Genomic DNA, 18,555 nt, shown 5'->3' with positions numbered 1-18,555 from the left:
AGCCTATAATGCGCTGGACTGCAGTAGTCGTGAACCTATCTCCGCCTACTATCACTGCATGTAAATGTACACTGACATACAGGCAAAGGCAAGCACCTAAGAAGAACACTGACTCGAATATAGATCTGACGCAAACTTGGGCTGCCCCACAGGCAGTGACACACATTAACATACAGACACGAATATAGCCTTCATCCTGCAGATAAAAATGCAAGCTGCACTGGTCAGACAAACTACGAACTCTATCCCTAAGACAAATATTTCAGCTGACTTAAGGACACAAACAAAGGCTACTGTACAGTAGAATTCTACTCTGGAAATAGAAACAAAATCTACTCTGTGCAAACAGGCGAAGACTATGCCTTGATGACAAAAACAAATGTTGCCCTGATGACAGAAACAAGCTCCTCGCAGACACAAACAAGCTGTGCTGTAACATCATCATTATCGGCCAGCCGAGTAAGGCTGATGCTCCTGGCGGTTTAGACGCTGCAGCTGCTGCCTCTTCACTTCCCCTGTTCCTCTTGCAAATAAAGTGGCAAGAATGGCATAGTCACGTTGCCAGTCTTCGTGCCATCATCGTCTGCTGCTGTTACAATAATGACTCTAAGAGCACGCCCTTTGTCGTTTCAATGCTTTTATTACTTTGACTGCCAGTAAACCTGTTAATAAAGCTGTTGATGCCGGCAGGGACCGAACCTGCGACCTTCGAATAGCACGTCTGATGCTCTATCACAGAGATACGATGGCGGTCATCCTTGTATTCACTTTATAGCGTATACCATATTCACTCACATAATAGGCGCACTTTTTTGCCAGAAAATCCGGGACCAAGTTCAAGATGCACATAATACATGAACTCGAATTTCTGAATATTTGCGATTACAATGTAAGTCACCAAGTACGAATATCCGCACTACAGTTGAAAGAACCGTCTACCTAGGATACACTAGTGCAAAACGTTTTCAGTCCCACGTGTCTGAGAATTGCAGTATATCTGCTTACAAGCTAGCATTCAAATTTCAAAAATTAACCTTGAAACACCCGCGTCACCTACAGAATGAGTGCAAAAAAAAAAAGAATCAAGGACTACAAAAATAAAGCACCACTGCGAGAATTCGCCGATTACATTTCAGGCCACTTAGATTATGCACATGATTATGACTGAAATCTTGAGCGCTGAGAGGTAAGCAAATGTACATTTCACAGCCTCGCACCCCATGTTAAAAAATATTGCTATCAAATCTCGGACCACATTTGAGTGTTACACCCACCACCTATGCCCCCTTTCATTAAAACAAAGCCACTGGAAAGAGTTACGTTGATTCCGTACAAAACTGCAACTGATCGCCCACCGCTGAAAAGCAACCAATGCTGATCAGGCATAGCCTACGATTAGGCATGGTGTTGCGGGAAGTTTGTGCAATCAGCAGCGGCAGAAGTCTATCGAGCTTGTGCAGGTCAGCGTAGACGGCAGCAAAGGTGAAAGCCATAGCTCGGCATACTCACTCATGAGTACACTCACTCACACTCATTCATACTCATTTGAACGTGGTGAGTGTGAGTATGAGTGAGTAATGATGAGTATGAGTAGGAGTGAGTAGAACGTGAGTGCGTACTCTTGAGTATGAGTAAGAGTGAGTATGGACGTGAATGAGTACTTTCAGTGTGAGTAGAAGGGAGTATGAACGTGAGTGGATGTTCATGAGTGTGAGCAGGAGTGAGTATGAACGTGAATGAGTATTCTGAGTGTGAATAGGAGTGAGTATGAACGTGACTGACTACTCTGAGTGTGAGTATAAGTGAGTATGAATGTGAGTGAGTGCTCTGAGCATGAGTAAAATTGAGTATGAACGTGAGTGAGTACTGTTAGTGTGAGTAAGAGTGAGTATGAACATGAGTGAGTACTTATGAGTGTAAGTAGATGTGAATTTGAACGTGAGTGAGTACTCATCAGTGCGAGTATCCGTGAGTATGAACGTGAATGAGTATTCATCAATGTGAGTAGGAATGAGTGAGAGCTTGTGAGTGTGAGTAGGAGAGAGTATGAACGTGAGTGAGTACTCATGAGTGTGAGTAGAAGTAAGTTTGAACACGAGTGATTACTGATAAGTGTGAGTATTCGTTGGTATGAACGTGAGTGAGTATTCATGAGTGTGATTACGAGTGAGTGAGAGCTCATGAATGTGAGTAGGAGTAAGTGCGAACGTGGGTGAGTACTCATGAGTGTGAGTAGACTTGACTGCGAAGGTGGGTGAGTTGCTGTGAGTGTAAGTAGCAACGAGTTCGAACATGAGTGAGTTACTATGAGTGTGATGTTGTAGGCCCGTGTGCTCAGATTTGGGTGCACGTTAAAGTACCCCAGGTGGTCGAAATTTCCGGAGCCCTCCACAACGGCGTCTCTCATAATCATATGGTGGTTTTTGGACGTTAAACCCCACATATCAATGATTACTATGAGTGTGAGTGGTCGTGGGTGAGTACTCATGAATGTCAGTAGTCGTGACTATGAACGTGAGTTAGTACTCATGAGTGTGAATCGTCGCAAGTGTGAACGTGAGTAGCCGAGAGTGTGAACGTGAGTTAGTTACCATGAGTGTGACTAATCATAAGTTTTAGTGTGAGTAATGATGAGTGTGAGTGGACGTGAGTATGAGCGTGAGTGAGTACTCATGAGTGAGTGGACATGGCTGTGAATGTGAGTACTGGTGAGTGTGAGAGGACGAGAGTATGAACCTGAGTGAGTGCAAAGGCTGGAAATATTGTGGTGAGTGAGTGAGTAGCCCTTGAAGTGCTGACCTATGCTGGTGAACACAGATGAAAGTGAGTATAGGCTTGAGTATATAAACGCAAATCAGCACTTATGAGGCTGAGTTGTGAGAATAGACGTAATTGTGTGCTCATTGGCATGAGTAGGTATGGTAAGTAGACATGACACACGAGTATGAAAGTGAGTAAATACTCATCAGTCATGAGTGTGAGTAGACGTATGAACGTAAGAAGCAGCTGGTGCAACTAGGCGTGAGTATGAACTTGAGGCCTCCGAAGTTAAATAATGTGATTCTATAATTAATGGTAAGGTAATTATTGTGACTTGAATAGGGCCTATGTATCGCCTGAACGTTGTTGACAATGCTTCGAGGTTGCGTGAGCTCCCCCTTAGACCTTTCGAAGCGTAAAATGTTGATGCGTAATCAGGGTGGTGAAAAAAACATGCGTGACTTGCCAAGTAGAGGGCCTCGAATCCTCCGTGGATTTTTTCACCTCCGCGTACGCATCACATCAAGGCACCCTATTACCGAGGAAGCTGCAGCGCCGTCTACTGAATTAAAACCTCCCCGGCTGCCCTCTCTTTTCTTCCCCCTCCCTTTCCGGCGGAAAACGCGTTCGCCGCCCGTCTGCGCCTGCGCGGCTTGCGTGCGCGCTGGCTTTCCGCCGCCATGCTGGCACTGTCGGCTTCAAAATCTGTTGGAGAAAAATGATGTGCAGGAAGGAGTTTAGAGCACTGAAGCTCACGAGCCCTCACCGGATCCTGCGGCGCTCAAGCGTTCATTTGATAGTTGGAAAGTTTCGTGTGCTGGCCGTCTTCATTCGGCCATTCCATGGTGCTCGCTCACTGTGTGCTTGCGCACCACGAAGTTTTATGACTTGAGCTGTTCGTGCATTGTGCTTTGTTGCTCAAATACTCTCACAAGTCTCAGAAGATGGTGCCAGCTTCTAAAACAACTACAGGTGAGCATGCCCTTTCATGTTCATACTAATTAGCAATTTATTTTTTATTTTTTTTTTTTTTATTTGAAACAAAACCCGCAGCGCCACTTAGGCATTATTGCGGGGGGCACAGAGCCTCATAAAATGAATCCGTAGTCTTGTGGCCAACTACATCGGCTGGTAACGTGTTCCATTCAACAATGGATTGCGGAAAAAAAGAATGCTTAAAAAGATCCGTTCTGGGGTTGTATGGCCGTACTTTAAATTTGTGATCATGACGGGAGGATTGATAATACGCTTTTTTTAAATAATCTGAAGCATTAATGCCCGTTTTATTGTTATATATCGAATAAAATAGTTTTAATCTTAGATTACGTCTTCGATCTTGTAAGTATTGCCAATTAAGTTCTCTTTTCATACAACGGGAGCTTTCAGTTCGGCCATATTTTCCCAGAACAAATCTTGCTGCCATCGACTGAATGCGCTCTAATTCATGAATATGTATTTTGTTAAACGGATCCCACACAGGACAGGCGTATTCTAGTATTGGTCTCACATAGGCATAATATGCGGCCTGTTTAACCTCCTTGGTTACATGTTTAAGATTTCTTTGTAAAAAGCCTAGGGCTTTTCCCGCTCTACTTACAACATTGCCAATGTGCTCAGACCATCCCCCATCCTCAGAAAGCGTGACACCCAAATACTTATATTTGTGTTCATACCTAATAACTTCATTGTTTAAGATGTACTGATTTGTAAATCTATTAACCTTTTTGGTGAAACTGACGTGAACACATTTATTCGTGTTTAATACCATGTCATTATTTTTACACCATGCCTCCACGTGATTAAGGTCATCCTGAAGCTGGGTGGAATCCGTTTGGTCGGTCAATTCAGTATACAACACACAGTCGTCAGCAAACATTCTGATACGACACCTAATTGTATCCGAAATATCATTAATAAACACAAGGAAGAGAAGCGGACCGAGTACGGAACCCTGAGGTACCCCTGATGTCACCGAAGCTAAACACGAACAAGATCCACCAAGCACAACCTTTTGTTTTCTTGAAGTTAAATAGTCCGCAATCCAACGGCAAATGGTTTGATGAATGTTCAAGTTCTGCAGTTTTTGAATCAGAATAGAGTGTGATACCGTATCGAAAGCCTTTCTGAAGTCTAAAAATAAACAATCAATCTGTCCTCGATTATCTAAAACTGATGCTATATCATGATAGAATTCAATTAATTGGGTTGTGCATGAAAAACCCTGTCTAAATCCGTGTTGTTTAGGATTAAAAAATTTAATTGAAGTCAGGTGATTCATTAAAGCAGAAAAAAGAACATGTTCAAGTACTTTACAACAAATCGGCGTCAAAGAAATTGGTCTGTAATTTGATACGTCTGATTTAGAACCACTTTTGAAAACTGGCACAACATTAGCTATTTTCCAATCATCAGGAAGCTTGCCTTCATCGAGTGATTTTTTATAGATAACATAAAGGTAACGAGCCACTGCCTCAGAGCAAAGTTTTAAAACTCTTGGTGATATGCCATCTGGGCCAGTTGCTTTACCTTCGTCAATGCGCTGTAACAACTTCATTATGCCATTGAATGAAAGCTCTATCTCACCCATAGGCAAATATTGTTCTTTTTTATTCGTGACAATCACTTGTGTAGGTGGGCGGAAGACCGATTTAAAGAAGTCGTTAAAAAGTGTGGCTTTATCTCGATCCTCAATTACAATCTCGCCACCGTAACGTAGGTTTGGTGGGCTAACCTTCTCAGTACCACATCGTCTCATATATTTCCAAAACCTTTTCTTATTAGAAAAGTCAGCGGCCAGACTCTTAAAATACTTTTTCTTGGCTTCTTTCAGTTCCATTTTATAAAGTGATGTCAAATCTTTCATTTTATTAAAATTTTCAGGGGATTTTTTTTGGCAGTATCGGGAAAAAGCCCTCTTGCGCTTTTTGATAAGCTGAATAAGATGCCCCTTAATCCAAGGTTTCTTTATTTTACTCAGTTTATCGCTTGAGACGCTCGGGACGTGACGCCGAATGAGCCCAGTAATGCGTTCCTTAAACACTTGCCATAGCTGCTCAACAGTTGCTTCGTCTGCACTGCATTCAAAAGACAGAAATTGTTGCTCAAGACCAGCTGATATTTGCTGATAGTTTGCTTTACTATAAAAGAAGATTCTCCTAGATTCGCATTTCTTTGTATTTACCCGAGATCTTGTTAGCTTTGCAAAGACGGCGTTGTGATCACTAATACCGGGAATAACGTGTGTTTCATTAATGACATCAGGGGTATTACAAAACAACAAATCCAGAATGTTGTCACCTCGCGTAGGACTGGAAACATACTGCATGAGGCCGAGCACGTCAGTCAACGTTTTCAATTCACAGTATGTCGCTGCCTGAGACTTTAAGACACAATTACCGTTATTCCACTCAGCATCCGGTAAATTAAAGTCACCAGCAAGAACGACACATTCTTTAGAAAATGTGCAGGCAATTTTTCTCAGCTGACGCATAACATTCGGTTCAAAGACAGGAGGCCGATAGAAAGCACCAACAATGAAACTAGAACGATTACTTTGCACTACTCGGCACCAAACAGATTCAGTTTCATTGTTATCAATAAAAATTTCTTCGGACATCAAAGAATCCTTCACAAGAATGAAAACACCACCACCATGCTTTGACCGGTCTTTTCGATATGTTTGAAAATTGCAAGGAAACATTTCAGAGTTCGAAACTGCTTCGTCAAGCCAAGATTCTGACCCAATGACTAAGTCAGCGTTCACTGACCCAATAAGGCCACCCAGCTCATCAGCTTTATTCTTAACACTTCGGCAATTCATCATCAGAAGGGCAATATCTCGGGCACCTTGGGGCTTTTGTCTCACTTCTTTGTTATCGCGTCACGAACGTCTTACTTTTGTGACATCTTGCGCAACGCTATCCCAAGTGTAAGTCCTACCATCAATGATAAGCTTATCAAAAGAAAGTTTCACTGTGTGACCATCTGCTTTTTTTGATTTTGCATATTCCCATAAGTGCTTTCTTTTTTCGCGCACCTGCTTGGAATAGTCGTCACTGATTGATAAGCCAGAATCTTTCAATTTGTGTGCATTTTTGTAGAGATCAGCCTTTTCTCGAAAGTTGTAAAGCCGTAGAATGACTGGTCTGTTCTTCCCCCGCTTCTTTGCTCCAATGCGGTGAATTCTTTCAACACTCATTAAGGTGACACCCATTTTAGCAGTAAAAATATCGTCAAGAACAGTTTTACGAAGTGATTCAGTTGTTTCACCAGTACTTTCTTTCAACCCATATACAACCAAATTATTACGTCTGCTTCTGTTCTCAAGATCATCGAGTTTCACTTGCATCTCAACAATGCCTGCCGATATTCGATCCACTGTTTTCTCACAACGTTCAAATTGTACACTTTTACCGGCAAGGCATTTTAATTCACTTTCAATTGAGTCTAACCTCTGATCCGTAAGAGCAATGTAGTCGTCGAGCTTCTTTCTAATTGTTCCCATCACCTCAAGTATTTCTTTTTGACCTTTAAGTAGCTCCTGCATTGCAGAATCATTAGGGCCCGGGTTCATTTCAATGTCCCCACTCAGAAGCAATACCAACATACACGCAGCATCATCACCATTGTAGTGGGGACACAGTTATTGTTTTTAAATATGACATCTGAAGAACTGGCGATGCTGCGTTTACGTCGTCGAACGAAGCATTGTATATAAGGCACATGCGGTGCGACTATTGTTAAAAGTTTACAACTGTCAAAAAGCCACGTGTTTGAATGTGTGCTCTCCATTCCTATCCGGCCAATCTCTCACCGTCACTTATGACCACATCTCAGGTTTAGCAAGAAGTACGACAGCGTGTGCTGCTATAAGACGAAAAAAAAATATATATATCAGTTCGCTTTTGCAAATGTGAACGGCCATCTTTATTTTTGATTGATACTTGTCACTCTTCTTCAGGATTGAAGCATAAACTATTCCGCAAGGCCACAGCTGATCGGTGCACCCGGAGAAAAGGTGAAGAAATGCAGAATCATCTCATTCTAAACACAGACGGCATAAATCCTTCCATATCTTGTGTTCATTTTGTCCGTGTTTTTCATATCGCAGGTTATGAAAATCGTCGTTTTTGGAAACGAATGAATGAAACCACGTTTATTCTACTTTGTTTTAAAAAAAGTAGTCAGTATATTGTGGTCAATATTAGTTGAGGTACATGGGGAGTTCATTCCGATATCATTGAAGTTATACATTATTGTTCTACAAGTAGGTACTTTAACTTATTTCATTGTTGATGCTATGCAATGAATGTTCACGTTTGTTAGTTATATATCAGTGATGTCATACAAGCCAAATTTTGTGTAATATTATGCGTACATACCATAACTTATTCTGAGCTTTTATGAGTATAAAAATGTGTTCTGCGAGTATAAAAATGTATAAAAATGCCTAAAGGTTTTGTTCTGTGTTTTATTCCACTGATTTGTAAGTTGAGTTTGCTGGAAACTTTTGTTCAGTGATCATGGTGTCAATCTCGGGTTAATCTGTTAATGCCTTCTGTTAAAATCCCGAGCCTGTATCAATAGACATTTATGAAAATGTATATTTTCAGAAACGAGGACAATAAAACGAGGCCAAACACTTTTTGTTTTGAGTGCAATTCATTCTGTGGGGTCCGGCACGTACTGCTGGCTGCATATTGGATAAATGCGTACATTCAAATGATGCGTACATTCAAATGAGTATAGAGCACACGGCGTCGCGCGAGCGAGCGGACGCATTAAAAAAAATACCTAGCAGTTCTGCGTACGAATACAACCGATGAGCGAGGCTGGTTAGAAACGAGACGCGAACGAATATGCGCATGATCTCACTGCTGGCTTTCGTGTACGGTGTGGCGGGGAAATGTCTGCTGGGCTCAGTGGAGGCAACGACTGAGCGAGAATTATAGAGAGCAGAAATGACGGATGGCGCAGACCTGTGATTGGAAAAGTGAAACCTAAGATGTAATCATGGCATTGTCTTAAAATATGGATTACTGCTAGGTTTCCTTTTTTTAGAACAGTTTCTCACTGAACGTGGAAGACTGAAGCCGTCCGACTTTTTCAGCTTGAAAACTCCGGAGAAAACACGCCGGGAAAGCTCCGGGCCACTGTTTGAAGAAAGTAAAGGGAAAATAAACGCAAGAGCATCCGTCGACGTAGCAAGAAGGGTCAGTAAAACTATTAAATATTATAGAAGCGATCGCAAACGGCCTCGTTTTGCAAGTGCGGTTCACACTTCAAGCACCACAATATTTGTAATCATCGCAACGGCGTCCTCAATACGTTGGAAATAACGGGCACTATGGCATGCAAGCTTCCTGTACGTAAAAGCCTTCAGTTAGTTTGGAAACTGGGGGTGACATCCTACATCAGATGGGGGGGGGGGGGGGGACAAGATGATCGCGCAAAAATCGGGTTGAGGGTAGCTGCCCATTTTATTGCAATTTGAATTTTCTAGGCTGAATAACTTTGAACTTCCTGTCCCTATAGCTACTGTTCTTGCTGTTTTTACCTCTTGCGCCTGCAGTCTATGCAACCCGCTGATAATACATGTAAAACAACAAGGTCTTGAGAATCCCTTTACCAAAAATCGCAACGCAAGCCGGTTCAGAAAAAAGAAATGCACTTCGCAAGCGACAAAAAAAAAAAACGCTGAAATGGCCCGTGCGAGAAAGCACTATGTGTGCGTGATGCACATTGTGTGCAGCGATTTTGCTGTTTCTCTCTCTGCGTTGTCCCTCAAATGAAGGTTGCCTTGAACGAAAACCTTAAGTGATCTCATGACCTCGCAAACGTGAAGCTGTGTGCAAACTTCGCCTTCTCAGTGCCCCATCAAGAAAAAAAAAAGGAAAGCTTGGAGGACGGTTGAGCTTCGCCGTCAATAGTATAGTATGCGATAGCGTGATCGGCCCCTGCTCGCATCGCCCTTTCAATCTCTACCCTCGCTTCACTTTTCGGCAGATACTTTGCCGAAAGGAAATGAAATATTAGGAGCAAAGAAAATTATTGCGAGCTAGTTTGCCATTTTTTTTCTGTTTTCCAATTATCCTTGACGTATGTGCGAAGTATATGTAGACCTACTAAAAGAGTGCTGAACGTATCAGTCTTTCTAGATGTAGTTATGGTATTTTACTTCTAGTTTAGATTATGACATGAAATTGCATTGTTTTACCGCTTTTTGGTTTTCATTAACTTTGTCAAATGACCACTGCCGTGCTCAAACTGAATTTTATGTGCGTTTATCTAAACGACTCATGTACACTCATATACCTTATTTTGATGTACGCTGTGTATGATGCTACCATAAAGGGCTTTGTTGCACTCTCAAGGTGCTTCAACATCTCTTTGCCTGAAGCACCCTCCAACAAAAAAAATTAACAAATTGTAAAAAACTGTTGAAAAAGAAAGTGTGTGAAGAGAGATAAATGAAAAAACTAGGTGTCGCGATTGCCAAGTGATTACCCAATTGAAACCGATCAATACCTAGCCAACACTGCAGATTTAAAATGTTACCACGTGAAGACCTCGCGCGTAGGCGCAATGCACGTGTGCCTATCATCAAGCTAGTACTAGCGAACTGCGTACTGGCTCTCCTTTTGAGGCTCTGCCCTGAGTCCCGATCTTGCGCGACTCGGTTCAAGATGTGCAAAGTTTCAGTCATGCATTGACTTGTCACTTAGTTTTTGAAATATTTGCTTTCAACTGCAATAAAACGTTTTGGGATGAGTATGAAACTATTGCAAAAGAAGCAAACTTAACGGCGAGCCCAAATTCCACCGACTGCGAACTGGCACACACAGTTTGTCCCATGATGTTTTCTGGCTTTTTTTTTCGCAATTTGTTATTCATCTTCCGTGGGCAGAGGCTCCCAGACTTCAACATCACCCTAGAGAATAGTTGTGGTTTTCAAGTTATCATAATTTATGATGTTTTAATCCCATCAGCCAAAAGCGCGCAACATCGCAGTGTTCTGGCATTTGCTGTAGTCCTCACGCCCGAAAGTTGTTCAAATGTTGCTTTTCTAGTATACTGTCGTATGCTTGGCGCACTACAGCTAGACTGAAATGTTAAGCGGTAATGAAACTAAACACATGCACAACCATTCTGCAAGAAAAGCCGTTTTCATTTAAGTAAACACGCGATGGGCATAGCCAGTAAAGAATCATTATGATCACCGATTAGAAGGACCCTTTTATGGTAGCTATGAACATCGCTGCCAAGAAATCGTTGAAGGCTCATTTAAAAATGAACATGCACCCAAGCGCGTATATATTGGCGTATTCCAATTGATCATCTTCGGCGACATTTGCATTCATTCCCTATGAATATATGAAAATAATTTATGAGCTGTTCTTTGGCGTACAATTACATTGAATTGGATATAGCAGTGTCAGAAATCACAAAACTACAAATACGTCAGAAATCACAGATAAAAGTGTTAGTTTTCTACATTCTCTTCCACCGAGGAATTGTAAAGGGGTCGGAGGATAACAAACGCAGCAATGAAGTTAACAGAATGAAAGCAGCAGTCTTATGCAACACAATGTAGTGTACTAGAAATGAGAAAAAAAAACGAACTAAAACAGCAACGAATTCACACTATACAATGTTCGCAGCGAAGTTCGAAGTTAAAATAATATTGCAAAGGGAAGAAACAAAACGAACTATTGCGAGGCATGAGAAATAATGGTGACAACACACGCACTTAGAGCACATGAAAACACTATTGAAATCGCACACACTGGAGTTGCGAGATTGACTAGAACATGTGTATGCTTCTTATTTATTGAGAATAGCTGTGCTCATCATCGTTTTACTTAACTTAGAAACAGAATACTTTCTTTTTCCATTTATTACAAAACTATCAACGTACGTCCAACCGACCGATGGTGCCACAGTGATGTTCAGCGTTCATGTTACGATGCATGACGGTCATGTTCTGCTACTCTTAAAATAGAATAAGCAGCACATCCGGGCTTCACACTCGAGATATTTGGACGGCTTTCAAAATTGAGAACATCAGTTACCTGCGCTGTTTTTTAACATGCTCAGAATTGAGAACATCAGTTACCTGCGCTATCTTTTTTAACACGCTCAGATACAAGCACCAACCGTTCTACAGTGCGTGCGGATAGCAAAGCTCTTTTAGCCCTTTGCAGTGCTCCTGCTGTTCAGAAGAGTCGTTCAACTGCGCCAGATGATGTGGGCGCTCCTAAGCACACTACTGCGAGTTTTGCGAGGCGTGGGAAAGTTTTCTCGTGCTTTTCCAGTAGGTCAACACATCGTCAGCGGTCGATGTGCTGCTTAAGTAGCTGTGGAGTTCCGATTTCTCTCAATCTTCTGTTGGACAGACGAGGTCCAAGAGAGCGTAAGGGTCACTTGCGTGGCTAATCCTTCGCTGATCCCTTCGCGGCTCCCGTCAGACTGCGAAGGTTGAGACGATGCTTCCTTGTCTGTGTTAGTGGCCGGGCCCTGTTGAAGACAAGTAAAGATACGACGAGTAGTAAAAATACAACGTGTAGAACATGCGAAGGCTGCAAGACTTGCCATGCGGTATTTTAATGCCAAATTACCTGAAAACATGATTACATCCAATACTGCGAGTAAGTTCACATAGGCATATTTTACCAATACCTCAACTACACTATTATCGCTTTTTGACAGCTTTCAAACTATGTAAAAAAAGAAACTTTCTGATCAGACCGCTTAGCCATTACGGCGACGTGTTTTGTCCGTGATGCAAATTTCAGAAGCCTGATACTATGAACCAATTATAGAACGCGAACGAGAAGACAAGCTTTCTGAGCTAACTCCGTCCTCGAAAGCTTAGATTAACCTCTCCCGAGGGCTTTCGGACGTTGCAGGTCTAATAAGTTGGACGAGCTGAGTGGTTTCAAAATATCATTGTATTGCTTTGTTGTTGTTTTTAGCACCAGTGTGCTCTGCGGCATAATTTAAGCAAATATGACTACAAATCCGTTTCCTAAATTAAGATGCTGAGTGGTTTATCAGTTTTCGTGATGCATCTGAAAAACATGACCATCGAATAGCACAAACTGCGATATCAAATGAACATGCGAGATGGTCACAGCAATGGTCACAGCAATCAGTTAGGATGCTTGGCTACTGACCTGAATGTCACGAGTTTGATCCCGGCTGCGGCGGTCGCATTTCAATGAGAGCGAAAGGATAGAAGCCAGTGCGCGCTGTCAGTGTACGCTAAAAGATCGAAACTTCCAGAGGCTTTCTCGACAGCGTCTCCCGTAATAATATTGTGGTTATGGGACGTTAACCCCCATGTAATACCATGTCGGCATTTAGTAATTATTGTAGATTCACACGGAGCATGCGCTGTCTTACCGAATTAAACTGTTTTCCCGCTAGTTACTGGATGTCAGCGGCTCAGGCGGGCTCTGGTAACAGCGGGCCGCGGTAGATAGAAGGCACTACATAATTACTGCAGAACAGCTTTCCATACTAATGAGCACGGACGAACGTGAAGGGGAGGAGGCTCCTTTCTAAGAGGAGCGAAATTCGCCCCATACATTGAATAAGTTTCAGTTTATAGCAATTGAGAGTACGATGATCGGCTCATAAGGATATGCAATTGAGGTTTCCAAAGTAAATCCCGGTAGCGTCGGGGGCCTGCGTCGAACTCCCCACATTCAGGGTTCTGCGCACGCCTATGCTGCTTTCGATCAAGTGATCATGATTTCCGTATATAAATGGTGTACAAATTCCATAGGTTTTATATTTAAAGGCCTATTAGTTGGTAGTAGGGAAATCCTGCCGAAGCGTTTCTTATATCTTTCTAATAATTTCATGTGTTTCCGTAAGATTCTTAACAAAACATAGGGCACATATATAGAAAATATGTAGATTCATCGATTGAAAACAAGTTAATTACCGTATTGTCTTACGAAACGTTTTACAAGAGAGGAGAGTTCAGAAATTCATAAATGTAACACGTGCATGCATTAAGCTTTGGAGATGCACAAGTGTGCAAGAAAATTTAAATTTAGGCTCCAGTGTGCAAATGTTCCGATTCTTTATTCCACACACAGCAGATATATCCAGGCACAGCGATTGCATTCAGGAAATTTAAAAATGGAAGACAATTTTTGGTCTGTTAAGTTTAATTAGACAATAAAAAGTCAGTGAAGTCACTATACCAAGGCGTGAACGTAAGTAATCATGCCAGATCGTTGCAACATTCATATATAACTTCGTCAGTCATTGGGGCAAATTAGCGATTTCTGACTCTCACGTACGCAAAGTATTAGATTAGCGGAAATACCGGCGTACCTGCGCGTTGTTCTCTAGAAGCCTTTCAACAGCTGCCGTTGCTTCCTTTGCTGTGGGCTTTACGTACGCAAAGTATTAGATTAGCGGAAATACCGGCGTACCTGCGCGTTGTTCTCTAGAAGCCTTTCAACAGCTGCCGTTGCTTCCTTTGCTGTGGGCTTTGATAGGCCAGGGGCAAGAGATGCATTAAAAACACGCAGTTTTTGCCGTGGGTGCAGTACGCTTGATGCGACGAAAAGGTCATCACGGAGCGAATCTTCAAAGCGCTCATTCAATTCTTCGAGAATTTTCTCTTCTAGGCGTACAAAGCTGAAAATGAGCATGTGTAATGGCACAAGAGTGTCGCCTAACATACAAGACATGAAAGCAATAACTAAATGTTATTATTATTATTATTATTAAAAATAAAACATACGTAATGTTACTCTGTACTCTAATGACTGAGTTCATGTTTGTAGTGTTCAATGTTCTATCTATGGAATTGCAAACATGTGGCATCTCGTTTGATGACTACCTTGGTATTTTATTTTTACTTTAGCATTATTTGATCGAATATTAAAGCTATTACGATAATATTGTGTCTTAATGTGCCCTTACAGGAAGAGTACGAAACGAGGATCGAATGTCAGCGAGTCGCTTTGCGCGGGTTTAGAAAATTAGTCGCCGGCTACACGAATATCAAGAAAACCCGCTTTCCAAATCACAGTTTAAACAATTTTATTTAAAAAAAAAAAACTAGTGCTTTTTTTTATCAGGCCTCCAATTGTGTACTTACTTAGAAGTCCGGCAATTGCTGACTTGCGCGTAGCACAAACTGATCGTGACGTGTAAATCACATGAAGTCACGCTGTCAGATTGCAGTCTGTCAGTGGCGCCTCCAAGCGGTTTGAGCAACGTCAGGAGCTGTTGAAAGCGAGCAGCATTCATTTCCAGCTGACCAACACTGATGCGCTTTGGTGGATGATTCTCATTGAACTCTTTCAGCACTGCTATTACGGAGTTGAACACGTCCATCTGAAATGATACCGAACTTTATTAGGCAGCAGTACTTGGCCCCACGTGCGCTCATGAGTGAGCTGTCTGTTAGTTGGAGATCAGCTGAATAGCGAGAAAGTAATGGGATTGCTTGCGTTTGAGAAGGAACAACATTATTCTGTAATTATACAAAACTAAATCGCTGCTGATATACATATAAACATTCCTATCAGATGCGAGCGAAAAACTAACGAGAGACACTTGATATTGTAGTTTGTGGCCATGCCCAAAGTAAGACCGCTAATTGCCAAAATAACCAAGAAAAAATTTTTAGGCTGTAGTTGCTCGTATTGAACTTGCTCCGAATAAAGGCTACAGCGATCCCTGCCAAGCAGCTTCCGTCACGTCCGCAGTTAGCTTTTATGTGCATGACGCCCATAAGAAGCCTAGTTGGACTTGCATTGATGATATGTGGGGTTTAACGTCCCAAAACCACCATATGATTATGAGAGACGCTGTAGTGGAGGGCTCCGGAAATTTCGACCACCTGGGGTTCTTTAACGTGCACACAAATCTGAGTACACGGGCCTACAACATTTCCGCCTCCATCGGAAATGCAGCCGCCGCAGCCGGGATTCGAACCCGCGACGTGCGGGTCAGCAGCCAAGTACCTTAGCCACTAGACCACCGCGGCGGGGCCTAATTGGACTTGCAAGCCTGCCGTACTATCCTTTGGCTACACCCCTGGCGTTATGCAAACAAACATTTCTACACTTTAAATGTTGCCGGCAGTTCGTTTTCTGCTATACTTTTCTATAGCATATGTTCGCCCAGGAGTGCCCCTCAATTGCTCATAGGAGACAAATACTCCCATCGTACTGGCAAAGCACGACCAACTTTCAAAGTGATAATCAAGTATATTTTAGCTGGAAATCGCCTCGATGGCCCGTAGAAGACGAATAAATCCTCTCCTCGAACTGGCAAACCTTGCACAACTTTTCAAAATAATAAAATCAAGTATACTTAGCTGCAATAATTATCCCGAAATCCCCGCCAGAGTTTTGAAGCATTGATTGCTGCTGACCACTACTTTTACGAACAATGTTAGCTGTGGCTGAAGCTCTGCACGTTTACCCTATGGTGAAGAGTAAAAAAAAACAAAAAGACAGACATATCGTGATTGATAAAGTTAAAATGTTACCTCTGTCAGGCGTTTGAGTGCCGCGACCAAGGAATTCCACCTTGTCCCTGCTGGGGGAATCAAGTCCTTTCCGCAAAGCGCCTTCAGACGCTCAGTCTAGAAGGACGAGCGTCTGAAGAGATTTACAGTGGCATTAATTAGCTCCAAAACTTCCTTCGCACGTTTGTCTTCGCGCAGTCTTGCATTCACTTTGAGCTGAAGCGTGTGAGCGGCCCATCTCACTCTGTGAAACGAGGTCATTGTCAGTTCCTCACTAAACCCTTCAAAAGGTTCTTCATATTGGGTGGCCTCGTCACACTCGTCTTCATCAGTTGACACCTCTTGCCAATCTCCATCGAAGTGGTCCTCCATATTAAAGGCCTTGGTCATGTTTGTGGCATTATCACAAACTACGGTTCTCACCTGCGCTTCTCTGATACCGCGAGACCGCCATTCCGCCAAAAACGTCTCCCTGATGTTTTCACCAGTATGGCGGCCTTCAATGTGTCTAAACAACACCGTGTGCAGTTCCAGTTTCCAGTTCTGAATGAACTGTACTGTTATGCCAATAATAGACTCGCGAATGCGGCTAGTCCAGATGTCCACAATGAAGTGCAGGCTTTCATTAGGGGCTTTCGACAGCGTTTCATTCAGCTGCGGCAGCGCAAATTTCGTCGCAAGGTACTCGAGCAAGGTACTGTTCTTGGCGATGACAGGGTCAATTCGGGCTTCAAGAATTCGATGAGGCGTTCAAACCCAGCACCTTTCGTCAAGGAAAGTGGAAGACCATTTAGGGGCTACCATTTCAGCGACGCAGCTTGTGAAGGATTTCTGGATATCGTGAGAAGCTGGTAGTTTCTTGCTGGTTGCGATGAATTTACCGACGGTGGCATGCAAAGTCATCTGGTGTTTTGTTTGAGCCTCATGATATGCCTTCTTGTGGACCAACTGGAAAAATATCATCAATTATGAACAATTGATTAGCACATATTATATCAAAATAGTGAATAAGCAAGCATGGTGCACCATCACACTACAACTTGGTACTAAACATCGTGCACATGGCTTGAGCGGCTAACTTCAATGTCATGCCAATTGACAGTTAACCAAAAGGACTAATTTAGCACATCACTTGCTAATTATAAGCATCAAATAAACACAGAGTTCAATATGAATTTTCAAATACGCATATTAAGATTCCCAGGAAAATGCATTGTTATTCCAGTTAAATTTTATAACCACCGTTTTACGTACTGGGGCACAAAAAAACACAAAACTCGCGTATTTCTGGAGCGCACTTTGGAGAGGAATATCTCGAAAATGTGCCACGATAACATTTTTCAATTCAGTGTGTATAGTTGCAGCATTGTATTATGTTTCAGCTAATAAGCATCAAGCCATAAAATGAAAAAAATAAAAAATTAAACATACGCGCAGCACTTCTCCAATCGGCGCAGTATTCTTCTCAGGCTTTGGAGAGAGCGTCAGAATATTTTTTTCTTCCGATCTGCCAAGTTCGACAATGAACGAAGATTAAACATTATAGAATACTAGTCCGAGGCACACAACTCCGGCGAAACACGAGATTTTTTGAAATTCGTGACCCAACGAGCTATAGAGGGCACAAATAAGACACTTGCGGCCCGCTAGGGCGCATGCGCAGAACGCAAGCTACTCTCGGACTCTAGCACTAGCGTTGTCCCAAGATCCAAGGTTAAAACCCTGTAGCACCCTTCTTTCGGCCACGAACAAAACAGCAGGACGCACAAGCTCAAGAGAAAATATCAAAACGGCGCTTGGCATTAGCACATGATGCCACGGTGGGTTTCGCCAGGGTTAAGGAACAACCAATCAACCAACCAACCAACCACGATAAAGCATTCTCTGCTGGCGTCAATTCTGGACATGGTTGTGATTCTGGTTCAGCCGTCTTGTTTTTTCTCTCCTGTGATATAAGTTTTCCCCAAGTTACCAAATGTCTCGCAGCACCAGGGCCGCGGAACATTACTTTTCCCTAGTATTAGGGACGTCGCCGTGGCGCTAAAACCTAAAAGTAAAAAATTGTAGCGAGGGTAGTCCACAATATGAAGCAAACGCAGCGCGGGCGACAATATTGAGTGGATGTAGCATGGCCCACGCCTCGCATAATGTAAATTTTGACAAGTGGCGTCTCATTCGATTCACCCAACCCGCATGCGTTTGTATTCTGCCCTTAGTATCCTCGAGATCGCATTGCTAAGTCAGCACGCTGTGGATTCCTCGCAGATTCCGATTCCTCGGTCATGCGCTTC

At 42.6% G+C, this 18,555-nt stretch overlaps 1 protein-coding gene and 1 long non-coding RNA gene across 3 annotated transcripts in view; both read right to left on the bottom strand.

The window, feature by feature from the left end:
- milt (trafficking kinesin-binding protein milt) overlaps positions 1 to 18,555 on the bottom strand; it is a 354,950-nt gene that overhangs the window by 6,037 nt on the left and 330,358 nt on the right. The window lies entirely within an intron of this gene.
- LOC142818096 (uncharacterized) overlaps positions 7,138 to 18,555 on the bottom strand; it is a 38,273-nt gene continuing 26,855 nt past the window's right edge. The window contains exons 1-2 of the long non-coding RNA XR_012895560.1: positions 14,885 to 18,555; positions 7,138 to 12,276 (exon numbers count right to left, since the gene is read on the bottom strand). The exon at positions 14,885 to 18,555 is cut by the window's right edge and continues 26,855 nt beyond it. This is a non-coding gene — a long non-coding RNA (uncharacterized LOC142818096). The remainder of the gene's footprint in view (positions 12,277 to 14,884) is intronic.

This window comes from Rhipicephalus microplus, chromosome 5, assembly GCF_043290135.1.
Source record: "Rhipicephalus microplus isolate Deutch F79 chromosome 5, USDA_Rmic, whole genome shotgun sequence".
Lineage (NCBI taxonomy): Eukaryota > Metazoa > Arthropoda > Arachnida > Ixodida > Ixodidae > Rhipicephalus > Rhipicephalus microplus.
Note: the sequence above shows the minus strand (reverse complement) of the source record. Positions and strands in the feature narration are given on the sequence as shown.